This window comes from Temnothorax curvispinosus, unplaced genomic scaffold, assembly GCF_003070985.1.
Source record: "Temnothorax curvispinosus isolate PA1 unplaced genomic scaffold, ASM307098v1 QBEX01000632.1, whole genome shotgun sequence".
In the NCBI taxonomy this organism is placed as follows: domain Eukaryota; kingdom Metazoa; phylum Arthropoda; class Insecta; order Hymenoptera; family Formicidae; genus Temnothorax; species Temnothorax curvispinosus.
Window position 1 is genome coordinate 384,337 of NW_020210412.1, and position 20,212 is coordinate 404,548.

The 20,212-nt window shown below is 37.8% G+C and overlaps 1 protein-coding gene across 8 annotated transcripts in view; it reads right to left on the bottom strand.

Moving 5' to 3' along the window:
* The window catches only part of LOC112456336 (homeotic protein antennapedia), a 148,774-nt gene that overhangs the window by 14,561 nt on the left and 114,001 nt on the right, over positions 1 to 20,212 (bottom strand). Inside the window, exon 1 of one of the 8 annotated variants that reach the window (XM_025018856.1) lies at positions 13,882 to 14,355. The exons of the other annotated variants lie outside the window; for them this stretch is intronic. The gene's annotated coding sequence lies outside the window, so the exon portion shown is untranslated. Of the gene's footprint in view, positions 1 to 13,881; positions 14,356 to 20,212 lie in introns of those variants that run through there. 8 annotated transcript variants of the gene reach the window in all.

A 20,212-nucleotide genomic window follows, 5' to 3' on the forward strand; every position in this document is an offset into this window, starting at 1 on the left:
TTAATTTAAAAATAAAATTTAATTTTTTTTATAACTTTATATAGCTTCATGTTCACATAGACAAATTTAATTTAATTATTTAAACATTCTATAAACTTTACTGCATTTATTATACACACCACAAACTATCTTATTGTTAGTATTAAAAAAAGAATACTTTGCTATTAATCTTTATTTAAAAATTACATAAAAGATATTATAAAATCTTACTTAATAGTAAAATCTCAATAGCAAAATATCAAAAAAAATAAAAAAATAAATACATAATATTTTATTAAATACATTCTGCAAGAATAAAAATATTTTTAACAACTGTTCAAATAATATCGAATTAATAATGTTAAAATTAAATGATATAAATACAACGATTAATAATGTATGACTGATTTTATTTTTTACTTATACATATATTATACCTATATGTATAAATACTACATATGTAAAAAATTTCGACTTGCATCAATTTTTTAAGCTTCGCAAAAAATTAAAATAAGATTAATATTCTAAATAATCTAAATTCAATATTTTTTCTTATTTTAATTTAAAGAAACATTAATTGCGTGTAGTAGAGATGTCACTATTATTAATAAAACAATACATTGCTTTTTTATCGACTGAAATGCGAGGGATTTTTGCCTTTTATGAGAACATATGTTGATCTGGAGGTTCAAGATCGAAACCTTCTATACCGACCCTATCCGATATATCCCAACACAATTAACTACAAGTAAAACTTACTTCAATTTTTGCAATTTTCTAATATTTTAGTTTCTTAAATTTCTTTTTTAAATTTCCATATTAGCTAAGTAAAAATAGAAAACTAATTAAAGTTTCTAGTTAAAAAGAGTATCTATAAAACATTACATACCATTCCCTTAAAGTATAGGAACTTTAATTAAGTTAATTTTTTAAATATAAAGTAAGATAAAATTAAAAATATTAAATGGTTAATAAATGGTTAATAAAAAAAACAGTCCTTTAAAACCAATAATACATTTGGCATTTACATCGCGAAAAATTCGCCATTCGTCATTCGTCATTTCTCATTAGCGAAGAAATAAATGAAAATGTACATACACGTGAATGTACATATGGTATTGTTGCGGGTGAGGCATGACAGTATGGGTAGCGCTAAACACGGAGTTAGGAGCGCGTTTGAATGTGCAACGGGCAGCATAGCAGGGTAAAGGGTGCGAGAGAGGGTGAGAGGTGCAGCCCTTGGGAGTTTGCTGTACATGAGAACGGGTCGGACGCGGGACGATCGCGATTAACATTCCGGCCGCTAGCTTGCTGTTCGCGCGGCGCTTTCATTAATTCCAGCGTATTGATTCCACGGATTGATGAATGGCCGCCGATAGCGATTCCACGCGCTCGCCACCCCCTTCCCCAACGGCTCTCCTTCCTCGTCCCTCGCGTATAAATTCAACCTCTCGCAGGATTTGAACTCAATTCCCGCCCCGTAAATTCCCCTTTATGTATCCTCCTCTGAAGTGCAAGTATCTGAATCCTATTGACGTGGACGGCGTATTTTTGCAGCTTTGCACCCTCTCCCCCGCTCTCTTTAATTTAATAGCAGCGAAGTGTGCAGAATCAGTTATCGTTGCAGTTCATTCTCAAACTATTCTACAAATTTCAAAATTTTGTCAAATTGATTTAAATTCAGAATAAAACATAAGGAAGCGAGATAATGTCATGCTATTTGTAGAGCAGTTATTCTTCCTTTTAATGAGGTGTGACACATAATAATTGTGCCAAATCCGAGATACATACATATATCAGATAAGTATTTTAGGCCTCATTTAGTGGTGACATCGACCGGAAAGATCATAAACTAACTGATTATTTAAGGGTCTAAGAAGTGCATAATATTGTCGACAGATGGCGATAGTGATAGCACGGAAGAAGAGGAAAAAACGGGGTGGAGCATGTCTGACAGCTGGGTGGGTTCGGGGCCAAGGTGATTGAAAACAGGGTGGAGCGTCATGTGACGCCATGGTTGGATATGGAAGTGACGTCATATAACTACGATGGCCTCTAGTTAGCAAAATGGCCTCTGGATAGGAGTTTCTTTGTCCCAGTCTTTTATCTACTACATATCTCGACGTAATCGAGGAGAGAAAACGATTGAAATGCCGATTGCGTTCTATCAGTCGGTCCATCCCGGAAGAAACGAGTTGCATTCATTATGTTCACACTCTTTCGATTTTAAGAAGTAGCGAGAATAAATGTTGAAACATAAATAATAAATATATTGTATAATCGAATATAAAAAAAAGACAAAATTTAATACTTATTGTCGTTTCCCTATTAAGCCGGTATAAGAACAACAAAAAAGTGTTGAACGATCTGTTTATACGTGTATCATCGGTTGATGTAGATAAAACGGCCGGATAAAATAAACGACGTCGTTGCTGGCAGCCGTATCCCTAAAGATTGAGCCATAAATGGCACTTGGATTTGACAGTTATGGAACTCGTAGCTCGTGTCGGTCGTCCGCACCTCGTAAAACAGTCATAAACTAAACGCGTTGTAAACTGAACGTTGTATTTCTGATGCCACGTACAGCAGCGGAGTTATATTAAAAAGTTACGAGTTCCTGACCTTGTACTATGTAACACTTAGTGCGTGTAAGGTGGCAGCTCTTCTCACGCTCCTCTCAGATGTTCAGACGCTTAAGTGGCATACGATATTTTGAGAAGCAAGAAGATAAATAAAAGTTGATGCACATTTAATGTAAAACATATAAAATTAGAGGTGTAACATGGCAATCAACAAGTAATATATGATTAACAATAGCCACTGTTATAAATCATTAAGATCAACTTATATTTTAGCTAATATCACGATTATTTTTTATTCTACAAATAATATGTTAATATGGTGATTGACTACGACTATACTTTCACAATATGGCCCACACACTACAAGCAATTACATAAAATGGGCGCGAAGCCGAGCAGTAATAGCTATCATTATGTATAACATATAATTTGGAACAAGAGAAGAAAAAAGAGCTAACTCCTAAAGAAATAAGACGATTCATGCAAGGTTATTAAATAGAAACCGATATAAATTCGTGAAATATCATGATTTCGGGATACTTTGTTATGTAAAATGATCCACCCACAGAAATAGGATGACAACATTTTTTTAACTGTATATTATACCACAATCGAATTTATTATATGCATTCGATATTGCTGTCATATGATTTATTCGCTTCGGCGGAAGTTCTCGGACATTAAACCTGTCTGGGCTAGCGACCATTGTACAATGAATTTACATTTTAACGCGTTATTATACATATATCATAATTTTTAATAATGTTGAGAATTACGCATATAACAATGATAAAAGAACGATTTAATTAGATCGGTTAGCGTTTCGTTTCGTATTGTTCTAAAATGCAATATTAATATGCTATTAATTATATCAAATACAAATGAAGAATCCACAATTTCATTCTCGCCACACAAATCTCACGTTAAAACTGAATTTTATAAATCATCTAATAGCGTCGTTCTTTTCCCGACTATAATTAAATAATAAATGTGACATTTGCGTACCGCGACATAAAAATTAAACATCGGAAATATAATACGTCAAATAATAACGCACAATGTGTGAAGATTGTAGAAGAAACATGCCGACAAACGGCCACGCTAGATTTAGCAAGAAATGCGATCACGACGGAACACCTCGGAGATACCGTTAAGGTAAACGTACCAGTGGCCGCACACGTCCCAGTCGCCGCACACGACTTTAATGTTTTCAATTTATTAAGCATTTCGTGAAGAATATTGCAAATTTAAAAATTGTGTAGGGATCTACAATACGTTATTGTAATAACAAACAAATTTGAAGTATGATTCTGCACGGATTACCATTTATTTTAAATTGTTTATTCGGTCTCGCACGTCACGGCTGTTCGGATACTGGTACAACCCTGCGAAGTTCGCTAGTCCCAGTAACCGCACATCGCGTAGCACGCTGTTTCTCGATCGATGCAAAGTTGTTACTACGGAATTAATTCTGGTGTTTCGATTAAAAGAAAACAAAATATCGTGTGGAAAACCGATTGATAAGTAAGTACTCATTGTTGATAATATATCTGCAATAAATCTAATGTGCATGCTGAATCTGTGCAACCAGTATCAGAAAAATTGTTTGCTGTTTACATGGAGAGGTTATGTTACGGCTGAATATATTTTGGTTTAAGGCTGCGGTCCACTTGACGCCACAAATGCTTTGAAGCGTTTTTCTTCTCCTTCTTTCTTCATTGAAGGAGGAATGCTTCGAAGCATTTGTAGCATCAAGTGAACCGCAGCCTAAATATCGTATTGTGCGGACACTGGGTGGGGCATACCGAGTAAAGGCTGTGCGGACACTGGTACATTTGACCTTTTTATCATTTTCGCGGCATAAATAATAAATGACTGAATATTAAAATAAACATTGCATGTGTTTTAGAAACTAGAAACCCTAAGCTTCAAGATGGTTCAAGTCATTTGTACCAAGCATGCGTCTAAATGGGCTAAATTTGTATCACAATCTGAATTGTGGCTTAAGTGTGCGACCACTGGTACATTTACCTTACGCGCATTAGAGGATACCCGGTTGGCGGGAGGTCGAGACGGCATTAAAAGGTGTTCGCGATCAAGGATTCCGACACACGTACACCATATACATATACCCGGGCGACATCGGTATCCTGATTCTTAACGTTATGCCGTACGCGACGCGTATGCGTGCTTCCGCGATCGTGTGCGTAAGGACAGTGTAACGATAAACACACGGGCCACGCGCGTCACGTGCGTGCATGTATGTGTATACGTATGTGTTTGGGTAGGTATGCGAGCGGATCAGTCGAATGCTAACACGCATGTGCGATTAGCATAATCGAGTCGGGCTGCAGGGAACCAGTTTGCAAGGCCACTGAAAAGCCGGCCGGTCGGCCGGCCGATCGTTCGATCGTTTATGCCGTTCTCTGTCTCTACCGGCGCGGCGAGCGCGCGATCCATCCGTAACACCGATAACGTCAGCTGAACGCGAGAGCGAGGATGGTGACAATGCATCGTTCACTACGGATTCCAGCTGTGCGCGGGTGTTACGTGAGCTTTCTCTCGAATTACGAGACTTCGATAAGAACCCGACCCCATATAACTGCCATTTAATATCGCATAACGGCTATCTGCGTACGTAAATGAATGTAATTTAAATGTTACTATCGCGAAATTTTGATGAGTGACGAATAATCGTGACGATAATATCTGCGTATGTAAATGAATGTAATTTAAATGTTATACTATCCCGAAATTCTGATAAGTGACGAAAAATCGTGACAATAATATTATTCAATAAAGGTTCTAAAAAAAGGATATATTCCTAAAATATAAAATCGTGTGATTCGTTAAAATAATTGATAATTTAATTACCACGAATAAAAAATAAAATGGCGGAATACAATTATACCTATTAAAATTTGATGAAAATTATTTTGTAATATCGTATATCGTTATACAATATATCAATTATACAATAAATATAAATCGTTATAATTGGTCTGGATTTTATTAATAAATCTTATGCAAATAAAAATTAATTTTTGACTTTTTAATATAAAAATGTAAAAGAACTATAATAAGAAAGTAAGAAAACAAGCATTAAAAACTTCAAAGCATGTATCTTTTTCCAATAAAGTCCATGTCTATTTCGGATTTAAGTAAAGGCCTTGGCACATAGTAAAACTTAAGCAGGAAGCAAATCAGTCAATCAAGTCAAGACCTTAAGGCAATAACGTAAACAGTAGCAAATCCAAACTGTCGATTTTCTTACAGCTAACGTTTTACCTACTGCCTAAATTTTTCTATGTGCCAAGGCCCTAATGGAACAAAGAGAATCTTTTAGTTGACAACCGTTAATATGCACCCATTAGTAATGACAACAGCTAGTTGAGCATACATATAGATGTAAGAAACACATGTTCGTGTCGACGATTTGTCTATTCAAATTTCGTGTGGAAAAAGTGGTATAAATTACAGAAACATTCGTCACATTTTCAACGGTCAAAACATCGTATTCTTGCACCCATTATAATGCCGAAACAGAGATACGTTCATGTACGAACAAAAGACCACTCCCGGTTTAAAGAGTTAAATGGTAGCATGGCACGCGCGTTAAAAAGTGTCGACTGTGAACACTGTAGGTAATTTTGGTCAACACTTTACATTGCACTTAATTACTGGTATGTATGTTGCGTGTATAGATCGCTTTGAAAATACATTTAAAGTAACTTTATTTACTTTAATCGCACATTATTTGATGTATAGATATAATACGGCATACATATGTACCGCAATATTCTGCAGAATAAATATTTTCATTTTGTTGAAATTTTAATTTCCATATAAATATGTTCGTGTCGTTCACGTGATGTTGCATTAATTATATCTATATTGCGATATTACACGTATGCATGTGAAGACGAACACAAGCGAGGGATTTAAGAATGCAAGAGACGATGAGATAAACGAGCTTCGATAACTTAGTTTCCGTGTTTAACATATAGTGTTAAATGCTGTTTTAATTACATGGAACTTTTGTTTATTAACCTATTATAAAGCAATTATTAGCATATTCTGTAATCTAAAAAGATCTGAATCATATTCATTGATTAACTGCAAATGTTTGCAAATTATATAGAAGAGAAAATTCCTTACACAAATATTAGATAAATTCTACATAAATATGCGTACAACTATAAATTGTTAAAGTTTTAACTCAATTTCATTTACTTATTAATAAATGTTATACTTTAAAAAGCTATTATTTTTAAATGGTTGAATTTAATATTTTTCTTATAGAATTATTCACTATAATTTGTCGAAAAATCTATAAATAAAAGATGCTTAAGAAAATCTACGATATCCCTGTATCAATAATAATGAAACTATTAAGTATATTGAATAATTAATTTATAACAAAAATACCTGCTTATTCCTTGCCTGTCATTTAATAGTAGGTATGACAAGAAACGATAAAACGTAAAAAGTAATAAATCGGAACACTCTGTTAAACATTAGAATACTGTCAAAATACACTTTCGCAATTTCGCATAGCTCCCTTTTTCCCCGCGGGATACTTGACATTCTCTACGGTCTTCTACTAGCCTCCAAGGGTTCCAATTCATCTAAACAATTTTTGTCGATAGGTGTCGTAAATTCCGAAGCAGACCTGTTATGCACTTTCGCAACTTTCGCATTTTATAATATAAAAACGTTTTTGTTCGTTTGTTGGAAGTCGGGAGGTGTTCAGCTTTCTCTTTTGGGTCAAGGTTTGGTAAGCTCACCTAAAAGGGACAATGGTCAGTTGTTGCGTAAAACCGATGCGCGCTGAAGATGGGCGAAAATTTTCACTTCCGTTATGTGGAATCTCTAGTGAGGTCACCGTTTTGGACGCAGAGACGTTAAAAATATACGCATAATTTCGTGCCAGCAAAAATTAATTATTCGCGAGAGGTCATCTTGCGACACGCTTTTTAGTACAAGCTAGAAATGAGACCGTTAACGGTTCTACGACTCTCCGCGAATGGGAACAGATTGTTACTGATACACTACCGCGCGTAAGGAATGTCATTCTACAGCCTGCAAATGTTCCTGATTTGAGGTACGCTGAGTCAGAAGTCGAGGGTTAATCACTCCAGATTTCACTTAATTAACAGTAGGTCTAACGCAGGTTAAATTATCTCGCAACCAGATGCTATCGCAAGGTGGTAAAAGTTCCTTAAAAGAACTTCGTAAAAGTTTCGTCGAGCAAAATGTAGCCGTAGATAATCATGTGTCCATATGACGGAACTAAATTAAATTTCCAAGTGAAATGTCACGCGCAATCTTGCATTTAACACAAAAAAAGTTTAGCCTAATATTAGTTTTACGTAAATTAATTTTACGTATTATAACTTATAATATTATAAGTTTATGTTAAAACTATTGTGTGTGTACTATTAATATTAATATTTTAATTCAATACTAAATTACTCAAATAATATATCTATATACATAAGTTGACCTACTTCAATCGATCTTTTAAAAGAACTGAAGGCTGTTTTCAATTTAAAAAATTGAGTACTTGTTCGAAATTCAATATACTTTTCCAGTTATTTTAAAATATTAACAAATTAATTACTCTGAATAAAAAAGTAAATACATGGTAAATATTTTTTTTAACGTCATAAAACATCTTGTGATCAATCGTCGCAATTTATTTCATAATATAGATTATTTTCACTTATCGCGCGACATCATACTTTCCCCTGATTTAAATTAGATAATCAAGATTCATGATGCAAACTAGTTACTTTCCGGAGGGACAACATGGGAAAAGTAGACGCACAGATAATTCATAATTTACGCGTATGTGGGTGACCGATGAGACGAGAGCTGCACGTGACTACATAACACCAAGGGAACCCTTTATTATAACACGGTTTTAAAGTTTATGTATTATATTATATCAGAAGATAAGAGGTAACGAAGAGTTTGTATAAATATGGCTACAGAAAAGTTTAATGATTCTCAGAATGATTAACTGTAATCTTTGGCAAAATAAATTATCCTATCGAGACGGAAACAGAAGCACATACACATGCACACATACCTATACACGCACACGCACACAAACTAGGTGTGTCTTTATGCACAATAGCGACAGCGAACTCGAAATTACGAAGCCGAGCCTTTATTTCGTCGCAAGCGCGCGCGAGGGGGTATCTATAAGACCGCCAAGACACGGCGGAGAGTACAAAGTTTTGACGTCACCCTATAAATCAACCAACACACTCGCACGTTCAAGACGTTGCGCGAATACATCCTGGGTTGAAGTTTTGTTCACCGTATGTCTCCTCCGCTCTCAACACAGACAACTTGTACATGGCGCGTCAGAAATTTCGGCGCAACGCCTTGCACATCCTTTAAATCCCATTCACACCAGAAACTATTAGAGCATCGTTTAAAGTAAAACAAACATCTATTGTTGAAGGACCGGCAATTATTGAGGGATTATTATCTGCAGGTAGAACACTTTACACGTGCATAATAATAATCGGAGTGAAATATGCATGGTATAAGAGAGCGAAAGTGGAAGTGAAACAAACATAAATTTTAATAAACATTTAACCGGGTGTTTCTTTTTGTGCAATAAGACGCGTCAAATTAACTGTTTCTTGGAGCAATTTACGATACTATTGAAGAATTGAGGAGAACGTTGAGTTAAGATAACACGTGTAGATATGCGAGCTTAGAGCATGCGATGATGAGCGCAGAAATAAACGATATGGCATGTATAAAGCTAGAATGTCGGAATGTCAAAATAAACAGCGGCATGGGAGTTGACCGTGTCTACTGAAAAATTTTGGCATCGTCGGCCACGGCACCCGACGCTGTCGGCACAACTTTGAAATTATCTCGAGGTAATTTATATTACGGCTGCGAGCCGAGAAAATACGCGACGTACTTTCGAATTAAAATCGTCGGCGCGACAACGAATCGGAATTAATGAACTTTGAGATGAAAAAAAATTAGCTGAAACAACTTTTATTTAATTCTGTAAATTATTTGAATTAAAATTCATTAATTTGTAAAATTTATGCACACAATACACATGTGAAAAATTTTGTATAAAGAAAATTCAGAACCTTTAAACTAGAAAATAACAATGACCAAACTTTAAAAACCTTGCTGCGATAGTTATTTCTCATATAAATATGGAGAAATGCAATGAGGAAAGCGATAAGAGAAAATAAGATACAGTTGCAAAACCACTCGGTATAGATTTGTCTATAAGTCTGTAATGTAACGCTATAGTTATTGCAGTATTATACAGATATGACGATATGATAATAATGATCATTACAAGCAAAATGTTTAAGCTTTCGCGTGAATCTGCTTTCGTTCTTGTGCACATCTCTCGCGATAAGATAAAAAAAGAAGTGCATAAATGTTACGTAATTAGAAAATAAGAAGCCGACTCTTATCACAAATCTTGATCATACGTTAGATACTGTGCATCCGCGTAGAAAGCATAATCAGTTTCAGAATCGCGCCGTAGATCTTCATAAGAGTATAATTACTGATGATAATGGCTGGCTATTAGTAAGCACTCGCAATTATCATATGTAGAAGATTAGAACTACTGCGTTTATGTATTAACGTACTAATAATAAATTCGAAAACTTCTTCATGCAACTCATGAAATCGTAATGTCATATATACGTTATTGTTCCTAAATGGCCCATATTAATATTAACAATTATTGAACAAAATACTGTCTATTTGTTTAAAAGAGATATAAAAATAGAGATTTGTATACGGTATACACCATCTGCATGAATGGGCGCTTCGCGATTTGTAAGTAAAAACTCGCTGCGATTGTTGGGAGAAACTGTTGTGGAGAACGTCTTGAAAGGCGGAAATTGCAGCTGCTCTTACCTCGCACGGTCGATGTCTCGAACGCAAAAATCAAACGGCAGGCAAAGAAAAACAAGCAAAGAGACAGAAAGAGAAAAAAGAAGGGATCGGGTGGGGTGCCCGTCCTAAGAGGGTGAGATCGAGGATTTGGCGAGAGGTGTAGAGGGGCTGACGGTACGGACATGGTATTGGATGCTATCGGGGACGGGGGTCCCCGCGGTAGGGGTAGTTTGACAAGTTGACAAGAGCACAAAGGCCGTGGCAGACACCCTCGAGCGAACGGCAAGAAGGGTAGGGGCAAACGCGCGGAGAGTGGGCAGAATAGAGCGATGGGTGGGTAGGGAGCGTCGCGACGCTCAGCGACGGAGAATTGCCGGATGGCGGGGTGCCTGAAAGCCCGGTAGATCCGACGCCGCGAACAAAGGGTGGCTCACCCCACTGGAGTCCCGGAGTTTGGGGACGAGATCGCCTATACCGATTTACTTCAAGTCGCGAAGATGCGCACGCGATATATGTGCGCCGTATGTGCGTATGTGGGCGAGAGTTCGGGTCTACTCGACCGATCCGGTGTAGATACGCCGCGGGCCTAATATCGAAAGTTAAGGGCGAAGCTAAAGCTCATGCTTAATTAAATCGGAAGACCGTGGGAGATAATCGTTGCTCCCTGAGCGGCAAAGGTCAATATATGTGATGCCGGGCAATTTGATTTTCGCACGGCAATTGAAAATAAACGATAATTTAAACGTGCGCAGTCGATCTTGCAATTAAATGGGTTAAATTATCAATGTCAATAAATAATTTGAATTTATTGGCTGATCAAAATATAAATTCTTTCAGGATTATTTTTAACTTACATTTAATTATTAAATATTTGTATTCACTTGAACACAATTTTCATGACATTTTTAAAATATCTTTTTCAGAAATAATGTGCAAGTTGAAGACTTATGATATATCTCTGACGCGATTGCATATAGAATACCATCCTCGCCGGCCGAGCTTTAAAAAGAAACGGGAAGCGAAAAGAATATGGCTTGCGCCCGTGAAAGCGCTGACAATTTTTCACAATGGAATGCTGTACGGCGTGCCGATAACCGTTCAAAGGGTAATAAATATCTTCGCTAACCACCTTCTATAAGGCAGCCTCCGCAAAAGCGTTCCATTCATACCGCAGTATAACGTTAGCGTGGGCACCGACTCTTCCCGTTTCCGTACCCCCTTCATCATCGCGCCTCGGCCCACATTGATACACATATCGACTCCCTTATGGTTTACGAGCCGCCGCTGTGATTTATCACGCTTGAAAATACCGCACGACGTCATTAGAAACATCATTCGTATCGCGTAACGTCGTATCATTTTGCACTTGAAGTAATTCAATGATCCACACGTCGCCCCCTGTACGACCCTTTCGTCCCGAGCATAGTTAATTCGCGTTATTGATATATGCGCTAGGCGCTTCTACAAAAGCTTCGAGGGAAGAGCAAAGTTCAAAAGACACGAATAAAAAATTTGTTGAATTTTGAAAAATATGCCAGAGCAGAATTATTTCTAAAAATTATGATATTATTTTAAAATATACAATATTAAATCGCATATGTTTTATATTAATTAATGATAATTTAAATTAATAAATAGAACATTTATATTTGCAAACCTATATTTTAAATATCATCAGAGCTTTCGGCATTTGTTTTAATAATAATGTAATTGCAGTTTAGTTGTGTTTTTCTCGACAAAGAGCTATATAGTTTTAGAATTGTATAGAAAGCGTTGACTTCAGCGTTTATCTTATATAAGTAGTAGAGGGAACTAAGATATTTTGTACATTAAAAATGGCATTATCATAAATTAAAATTATAGAATATATATGATGAACGATTGTGAGCAAAAATAGCAAGAACGAGATAGTGCAACCGTTTTAAACCGTATGATACTAACGCGTCCGTCCGTATGGGATTACCCCTTTTGCTTTCTGCTCTTCTTCACGCTTGTACCAAGCTTCTCTTTTACACTATATGTCGCTAACCTCATACCTGCGCAGCCAGTAAATCAGAAACGCAGCGAAGCGTCTTTCCCGTCGCGTCGCGGTGTCGCGAATCATCCCTCTATACTATAGGATTTTATACTTGCTATCTGGAAAGGTAGACAGGATAAATATATGGAACTTAATTCAGAAAAGGAAATAACATCCTAACATATTTTCAAAACGCGGTAAAAATAGAAACTATATACTACTTAAATTAAATACGCGAGGTCGTCACATTTTATTCATTTAACACAAATTTGAATTAAAATCATAAATAAAGAAATTGATAAATAAGAAAATATTTTTTCTGAGTAAACAAAGAGTATAATAAGTTTATAGTATAAGAGTATAGTAAATAACTTATTATACTTAATAAGTTAAATTACGTCCATGACCATGAATTGATAAAAATTAGATAAGAGATAAAAAAAAAAATTCTAGTGTGTAAATGAACAACATGATTTATACAGCACAATTGGCATTACATACGAGAAAACTAGAAAAGAAAATAATCCTGTTACCTAATTCTTCGTAATCGTGTATAAACCTTTCTTACTACAATGAAAGATGATTACCTACGATAAGCTTAATCTTTTGTCGGTGACCCTCGTCAAATCGAAGGGTTCGTGGCTCATTAAATATTCCTATAGGGTCCTGATACTATATCGGAATATTTTTTATTGCATATTGTATGTAATTATACATCAGTTGTAATACTTGTAATAATAGGCATTTAGCGACACTTGCAAATTCTCGATTAATGATTTTGTTTATAATATCATCGAGACCACCTATAGCTTCATATTTTATCGTTCGATCGTCATCGTGTTCCCTGATAGGACGACGAGAGGATCGCGTGCGTGACGAAACGAAAAACCGGAAAGCCGGACCAGGTCAACTATTATACGAGATGACTCTCTTATCTCTTCAGGTAACCGAGTGACCTGTCATGCTCTTCCTACCGAGTCCTACCTGTGCCTGTGCGTTCTCCCGCCTCCACTAACAAAATCGGTTTCCGGATCTGAAGTATCCGGAGTTTAAGATCTTAATCCGCGATAATATGGGAGCATCGCATTTAGTGGGACATTTATTTTTACGTTCCAAATATTGGAAATTAATCGCCTGGTGTAATTTTAGGGAGACTACATATGACAGCTTCTTTGAGAGATTCGAAAGTTGAATAAATGCAAATTAGAGTGTCAGGAGTGGTCCATTGAGCACTACATTGACTGATCGATAAACTACTCGTAACAGTCCATCCTTCAATTGTTGAAGAATGATCAGAGCACAGCCAAGAACAGCTTATTAAAGTAGTCGTGGTTAAGTGGACTTTTGTAGCTTCGCGATCGTTGACGAGCAACTCACTATTAACGCATGAGGCAAACATACCTTTCTCCACATGATCCGTCTTCGCATCGACTTCCCGCGGCTAAGATCGTCGATTCACGCATCTGCGACTTACGCACACCATCGCCATACGACGCGTACTCCCGCGCACGCGGCAAGCCTCTTCCCGCGTCAGCTATCAGCTAATTAACATTACTGGCAGCACGAGTAACAAGCAGGTCGGCAATTACGCGCACCGGACGCGATCGTCGCGGCCGGAGCGTCCTTATCGGTCCCGCGTCGTTGTCAACCGCGAAAAACCAATAGGCGGCTGTCAGCAGACTGTGCAAACGATGCCAATTAAGTGTACACAGGTGTCAATTTGTCGGTTGCCTTCCGTCACGCTTTCGTATCGCGAGCAACGCGATCAAGGAGTCTAATAATCACCGAACGAATTTCGCACCAGCATTTAGGTGATTCACATCGCGATGCAGCCGCGTGACGACGGTAATTAGTCCTAGTGCACACGCTGATATAACGAGCTGGCCGACTGCGCGGCGTGTTCTGGAACAAAATCCAGGAAGTGTACGAGCTTCTAATAAAACGCTTATCTTCGCTTATCACGATCGTTGCGCGATGCTGATTTAAAGCAAGCAAGCTAAGTGTGATCGATCCAGCGATTCGATAATTCTCAGACATATGCAGCTTGCTGAATGAGAAGAAACATTCTTAAGTAATCTTCTGCGAAATAATTAATTAAAATCTCTATCTTCTCACTTCTTTACATATGCGGTGCACATAATCAAAAAGTTATATCTTCAAAAATATAAAATTTCTCGTACGGTTATAATTCTCGATAATCTCCTGTTGATCTCAATTGTAGATCCGTTTACATCATCGTGACACATACACAAATCTAATGTACTCCGACTTCACTGTGTTCGACGTTACGCGTTCAACTTGTAAAACACGTTTGACTTCACGTTCGCACTCCTCGGCAACAATTGTACCATTCAAATTTGGCGCGTTTTCTTCTTTCGCTTCTCTTGAAAATATCGTTCGTGTTGCGTGATCTACAAAATCAACGATGGATTTTTCGTGTACATATGCAAGAAAGAAAGAAAGGCCATTGGAATATTCAATTGCACTTTTTTTTTCGACGCGACAACGATTCCCGATGAACTTTCACCGCGTTGACTTTTCGCGTTCTCGATCGCTGCGACAGATGACAACGAAACGCACGTCTCGAAATGCTCGCGTACACGGCCCGCACGAGTCGACGTGTGTCAGGGCCTTCGACTCCGCAGAAGCACAGACAGAAACGAAAGACTACACAACGTGACTAACGCGGCACGGAGAAGCGAACAGCAGACGTGAACTATGCGTGTGCGTGTTCACGTGCACGCGTGCCGGGGGGAGGGGAGATGAGAATGGAGGAACCGACAGAGAAGGCGAGAGAGAAAAAGAGAGAGAAAAAAAAGAGGGACAGAACGGCGACGAAACGCCGGGATATCCACCACGCGTTAACCAATTCCGCGAGCATCGCGCGTGCGTGTGCGCGCGTGTACGGGCGGACGTGAATGTGTGCAGAGAAGCGTATCCTCCCGTCGAGCGTGGAACGGACGAGAGCGTCGAGCTGTCAGCGCACCCCACCCCGAAAGCCCCTTTGAAACCAACCCCACCCATCGTGACGAAACCCCCGCCTTCCCTCTTCGTGTCACAGGCTCTTTCCCTTGACTAGTCGTTCCTCCATCCCTTTTCGGACAATCCCCCCGACTGTGACAACATCGAGGAATTGTGTGCCTTGCACGAAAGCGAAAGTAACATGAGCTCGTATCGATCCGAATTGAAATTACCTTAAAGAATATTGCTTCGCTTCTTCGTTACTTTCGTTGGAATTAAATGTTTATCTTAATGCGCGCGATATAAAATCGAGAAGAAAAGGGATAACGAAAGGAATGGAGAGGAAAGAGATAAGAGAAAAAAAATATTTGAGAAGTTTGAAAATAAAAGTACATACGAATGTCAGAAAAGCAACTTGGCCCCTTTCGTTTCCACCGACGCGGACAAATCATAATTCTTATTCCCCACCGCCTGGCTCGATCATCCCCTCTACGTTCTCTTTCCGGTCTTCTACTTCGGTTTTACCAATTTCCTTTCAGACCACCCCACTTTCGCATCGTAGCGTGAACACCCACCGTAGCAACCATAACAAGAAGATTCTCTAGAAACACAAAATCATTAGCTGTGTTCAGCAGAAAAACCAGCAAACAAAGAACTAAGGGTGAGAACCTATCATATTAAAGAATAATAGAACGCTTATCGAGCTACTTTTTCTGCTGAACGCAGCCACTGTTTTCAACTAATCAAATTTTGCAAAAGGGTTTGTTAAACTACAAAAATGTTACATTTTTTTTTATATTTAAATGCTCTTTATATCCTTGGTTTCATTTACCCTACTGTCGACGCGTGACCAAGTCCCAGCCCCTTGAAACGCAAGAATGTCAGCCGGCGGTCGAAGGGCCGGCTCGACAAGACAGTTAAGAACAGGTATCATATAACGAAATACGTGTGTATATATGCTCGTGAATGAGGAAGCATATGTGTGGCCCAACACATTCAGACCGGGGTTTATCATTGACGACCAATGAACAGTCTGCCATTGTCCGAGGCTGACATCCAGAGGCTGACATTTTGGTGAGCGAGGAATGAAGAATGTGACTTTACTAACATGGCCGTCACTTTTGACCTTATGTGCGAGACATCTAGATTCTATAAAGTCGAATAATTTATCCTTTATGTTAATACCAATCGGCAATCGATTATAATTAATTTTAATGAAAATCAGAAGATACATGTATAAGATAAACAATAATAAAATCAATTAAGTTTAGTATAATGATGAATAATTAATAAAAAAGTATCCGGGAATTCAATATTTCAATCGGAGTTGGTTTTGATATCTTTATTATAATTTATAAGTATTTATGCGAACGGTGTCGAAGATAAGGTTCAGTCAACTTTACCATATTAAAGATAATAATTATTTTAATGCAACAGAATAAAATACCGCGTTTCTTTCATAATTCATTTGTAACATCTATTAATAGAAATCTTTCGAATCGTTCCCAGATTTGTCCGAGATCCTACGAGGGTGGAAAATTTTTTTCGAAGAAAATGGAGTTGGCCTGCGTCCGAGCGGCGAAGTGATGACTTTATCCAATCGACTCCATTTCTCATCCGCATTCGTTCTCTACCCGCAGGCTGACCCGCAGTCCCAACCAGGGAAGAGAAGGAACCGGGTGAGGGAGAGAAGCGCCCATGACTTATGATCGCCATTACGGTACCGATAATTATATGCTGTTCCGTAGCCGCTCCCTCTTGCACGTTGTACAAGAGGAACGAGAGGTACCGTAGATGATATCCTGCCTGCCGACGAACTTCGAACAGCCGACCTCTAACGTAACCGCACGCACATCAACCATACGCTCCTCCTGACTCGTTGATCGACCCGATCGATACGTTCCGGTATTTCAGAAGAGTTGGAAAATAATTGCCCCTTGATCGAGGGTCGATCGTTAATATGTGCAATCTCTTTGTGCCACACATCGGTGAGAGTCTCTAAAGAAACTTCAGTGTTTTATATATTTTTATAATCAATTTTGTTAAGGATAATTAATACCGTAAATAATTCTGTAAAAAAGTCAATCCCATTTTGTAAATCGTAACAATTTCGTAGATCGACATATTGAAAATAAAATCGATAACAAATTAAAACAAAACTAATTTTAATATGTGTTAGTAATACAGGTTATCATTGTAAGTAAATAAAAATGAATAACAAAAGATTTTCTAATCTATAAAAATTGGTCTGGGCAACCGATTGTGACGCAAAATCTGAGAAAGAAGTGATTTATAATTACACATGAGAACACAGAGTAACCAGAAGCACCCTCAATTGTTGGAAATGGTCGTCGTATATACCGAGGAAGGACTTGGTAGTGTCCTTACGACTCCCTGCGGCCCACTTATTACGCTGATTCTCTTACGGAGCACTATCCTCTAATGTAAGTATTTCGATCATTACCGCATCAAATTAACTCGATTAATAATAGAATAGCCGGGGGTTTCGGATATTCTACAAAAAGCTTGACTAAAAGGGATTTTGTTAATAGTTTCGTGTCTAATTTCTGTCGCGAAACATAACTGAAAATAACCTTCAGAATTTTTAAATAATTATCAATAATGATGTTACATAACGTATATAATTTTTTATCATATTCGATAAGAGAAATAATAGTTCGTTATATCGTTATAAATAATAATAGTTAATTTATGATTAATCTTACATACACATGCTGAATATATTGGCAGTAATCACATTGCATATATTGCAGATATTAATAATAATCTTATATGAAACAAATTTTATTAAAAAGAAAAATGCAATGATTGTCGGCAGATTGCGTCTCGTTAAAGAAACATAATTGTCGGGTCATATTTCGGTGGCCAATTGAGATCGCGTAACTTATTGAGACATCGGTGCGTTTAATGCGCCGTTACGTCACGCTTTGTGACTTTTGTAGTAACAAATCGGGACGGCATTGTGCCCGTGCATGAGTTTCCACGGTACTACAGCCCACATGCGTGCGAATACCATTAGCATAACCAACAAGCTCAACACGGCGCCCCGCGCAGGATCCAGACGCGGCGAACACAGAACGTTGTTAGCTACATGTGTAAAGTTCGGGAGGGGAGAAGAGATGCGTGAGGAACGGCAACGAATTCATGAGAACACACCAGGTGTATTCCACCAGTTCTTGATCTTCTGAGCCACGTGCTCTGACGTATTCTTAACTCCGGAGCTCGTGCTCTCGCCATATTTCTTCATTTCTCATTTATATTTTTCAATCTGTTGACATTCTCACATTTTTTCTTCTATACACATTTCTCTTAGTTTTTCTTTAATGTAATAGAAAAGGCACTTGTTCCCATTTATGAATGTAATAATTGGTTTATATGATAAAGCGCCAAATAATAAAATATTTAATATCATAAATTGTCAATTTTACGTTCAGACGATTTGTATATCTTAATCTCTCAATGATATGATACAATAAAATTGAGCATTTCAATTCATTTTATACAGCGATAGCGTTTTTAATGATAATGATTCTGTCATTGTGAAAAAAATTGAAAAAATGTGATAGAAAGTTATTTTTGTTCATTTTTATGTTTCTTTAATTTAATTTATTGCTACATTGTACAAGTGCAAAAACATGTTTCACTCAAAATTATTAGAGCGTTAATTGTAAAGTTACTTGAAGTTAGCACTATTGATTAAAATCACATGTCGCGCGCAATTATCATTCACATTACTGTCTTAAATAAGGAAACTAATTACGAATGTGTTGTTAACTAGCAGCAAATATATCTTCAATATTTCTACTGCTCTACGATGACGGATAATACTAATAACTGAGTTTGAGAACTAATTGAGTTTCGCTGGAATAGAGAAATAACACTTCCTAACATAGATAGTTTCTTCATTCCAGACGTGCTCTTATGTAACGGGAGCGCACATCCCCTTTATTGTTTACGAGCGTGAGCTTCTTAAATTCGTGTTATTTTCGTCTGATGTCGCAAGATGAATGGCGTGCGGGTTTTCTGGCAACAACGGCGCATCCGAGAAGAAACTAGAGTAGAGAAATCGAGAAAGGAGATGAAGCGACGGAAGCAAGGATATGAGGGGAGACTTTATCCTCCGTTTCTCTCCTCCCGCCCCCCCGTTCCTTTCTCAAGAAAAAGTTAGGAGTTGTTCGTGAAGAACGTCGTTCGAGACGATGAGCGGCACGTCGCTACCATCTCGCCCCCGTATGTCGTCCCCCCCTTTTGTTCCCCCTGTCTCCTCTTTTTTTCCGCGCGTTCCACGCGACGCCTTCGGGGCGCCGTGTCTTGTTATCCGCGTGATGTATGGTGCACTAATTGCACTACGGCGAATAGCGACCGAGTTGCGACGAAATCGATCACATAACTATTCGCGCACACTTGCTTGGAACGATCAAAATTTGCTGGAAAATTGTTTCATAAATCGCATTTAATATAGACGTTTATAATAATAGACCAGTGAACTGACAACTTGATTAGTTTTTTCGTCCGAATTTATATCCGAGATATCGAATTTGTTTTAAAAAAATAAGCGATAATTTTTTGGTTGAAAATGTTGCATTCTATAAATTGCCGGGAATGTTGACATCCTCCGCTGCTATGGTTTTGGTTTTGCGTCCGGCAACGAGATCCCCCTCTCTCTCTGTTGGCCCTACTTCCTTAGTCCGTCCGTCGGCATTCGTGATTTATCGCAACGGAAAATAGGAGAAATAACAAGGGATGTCTG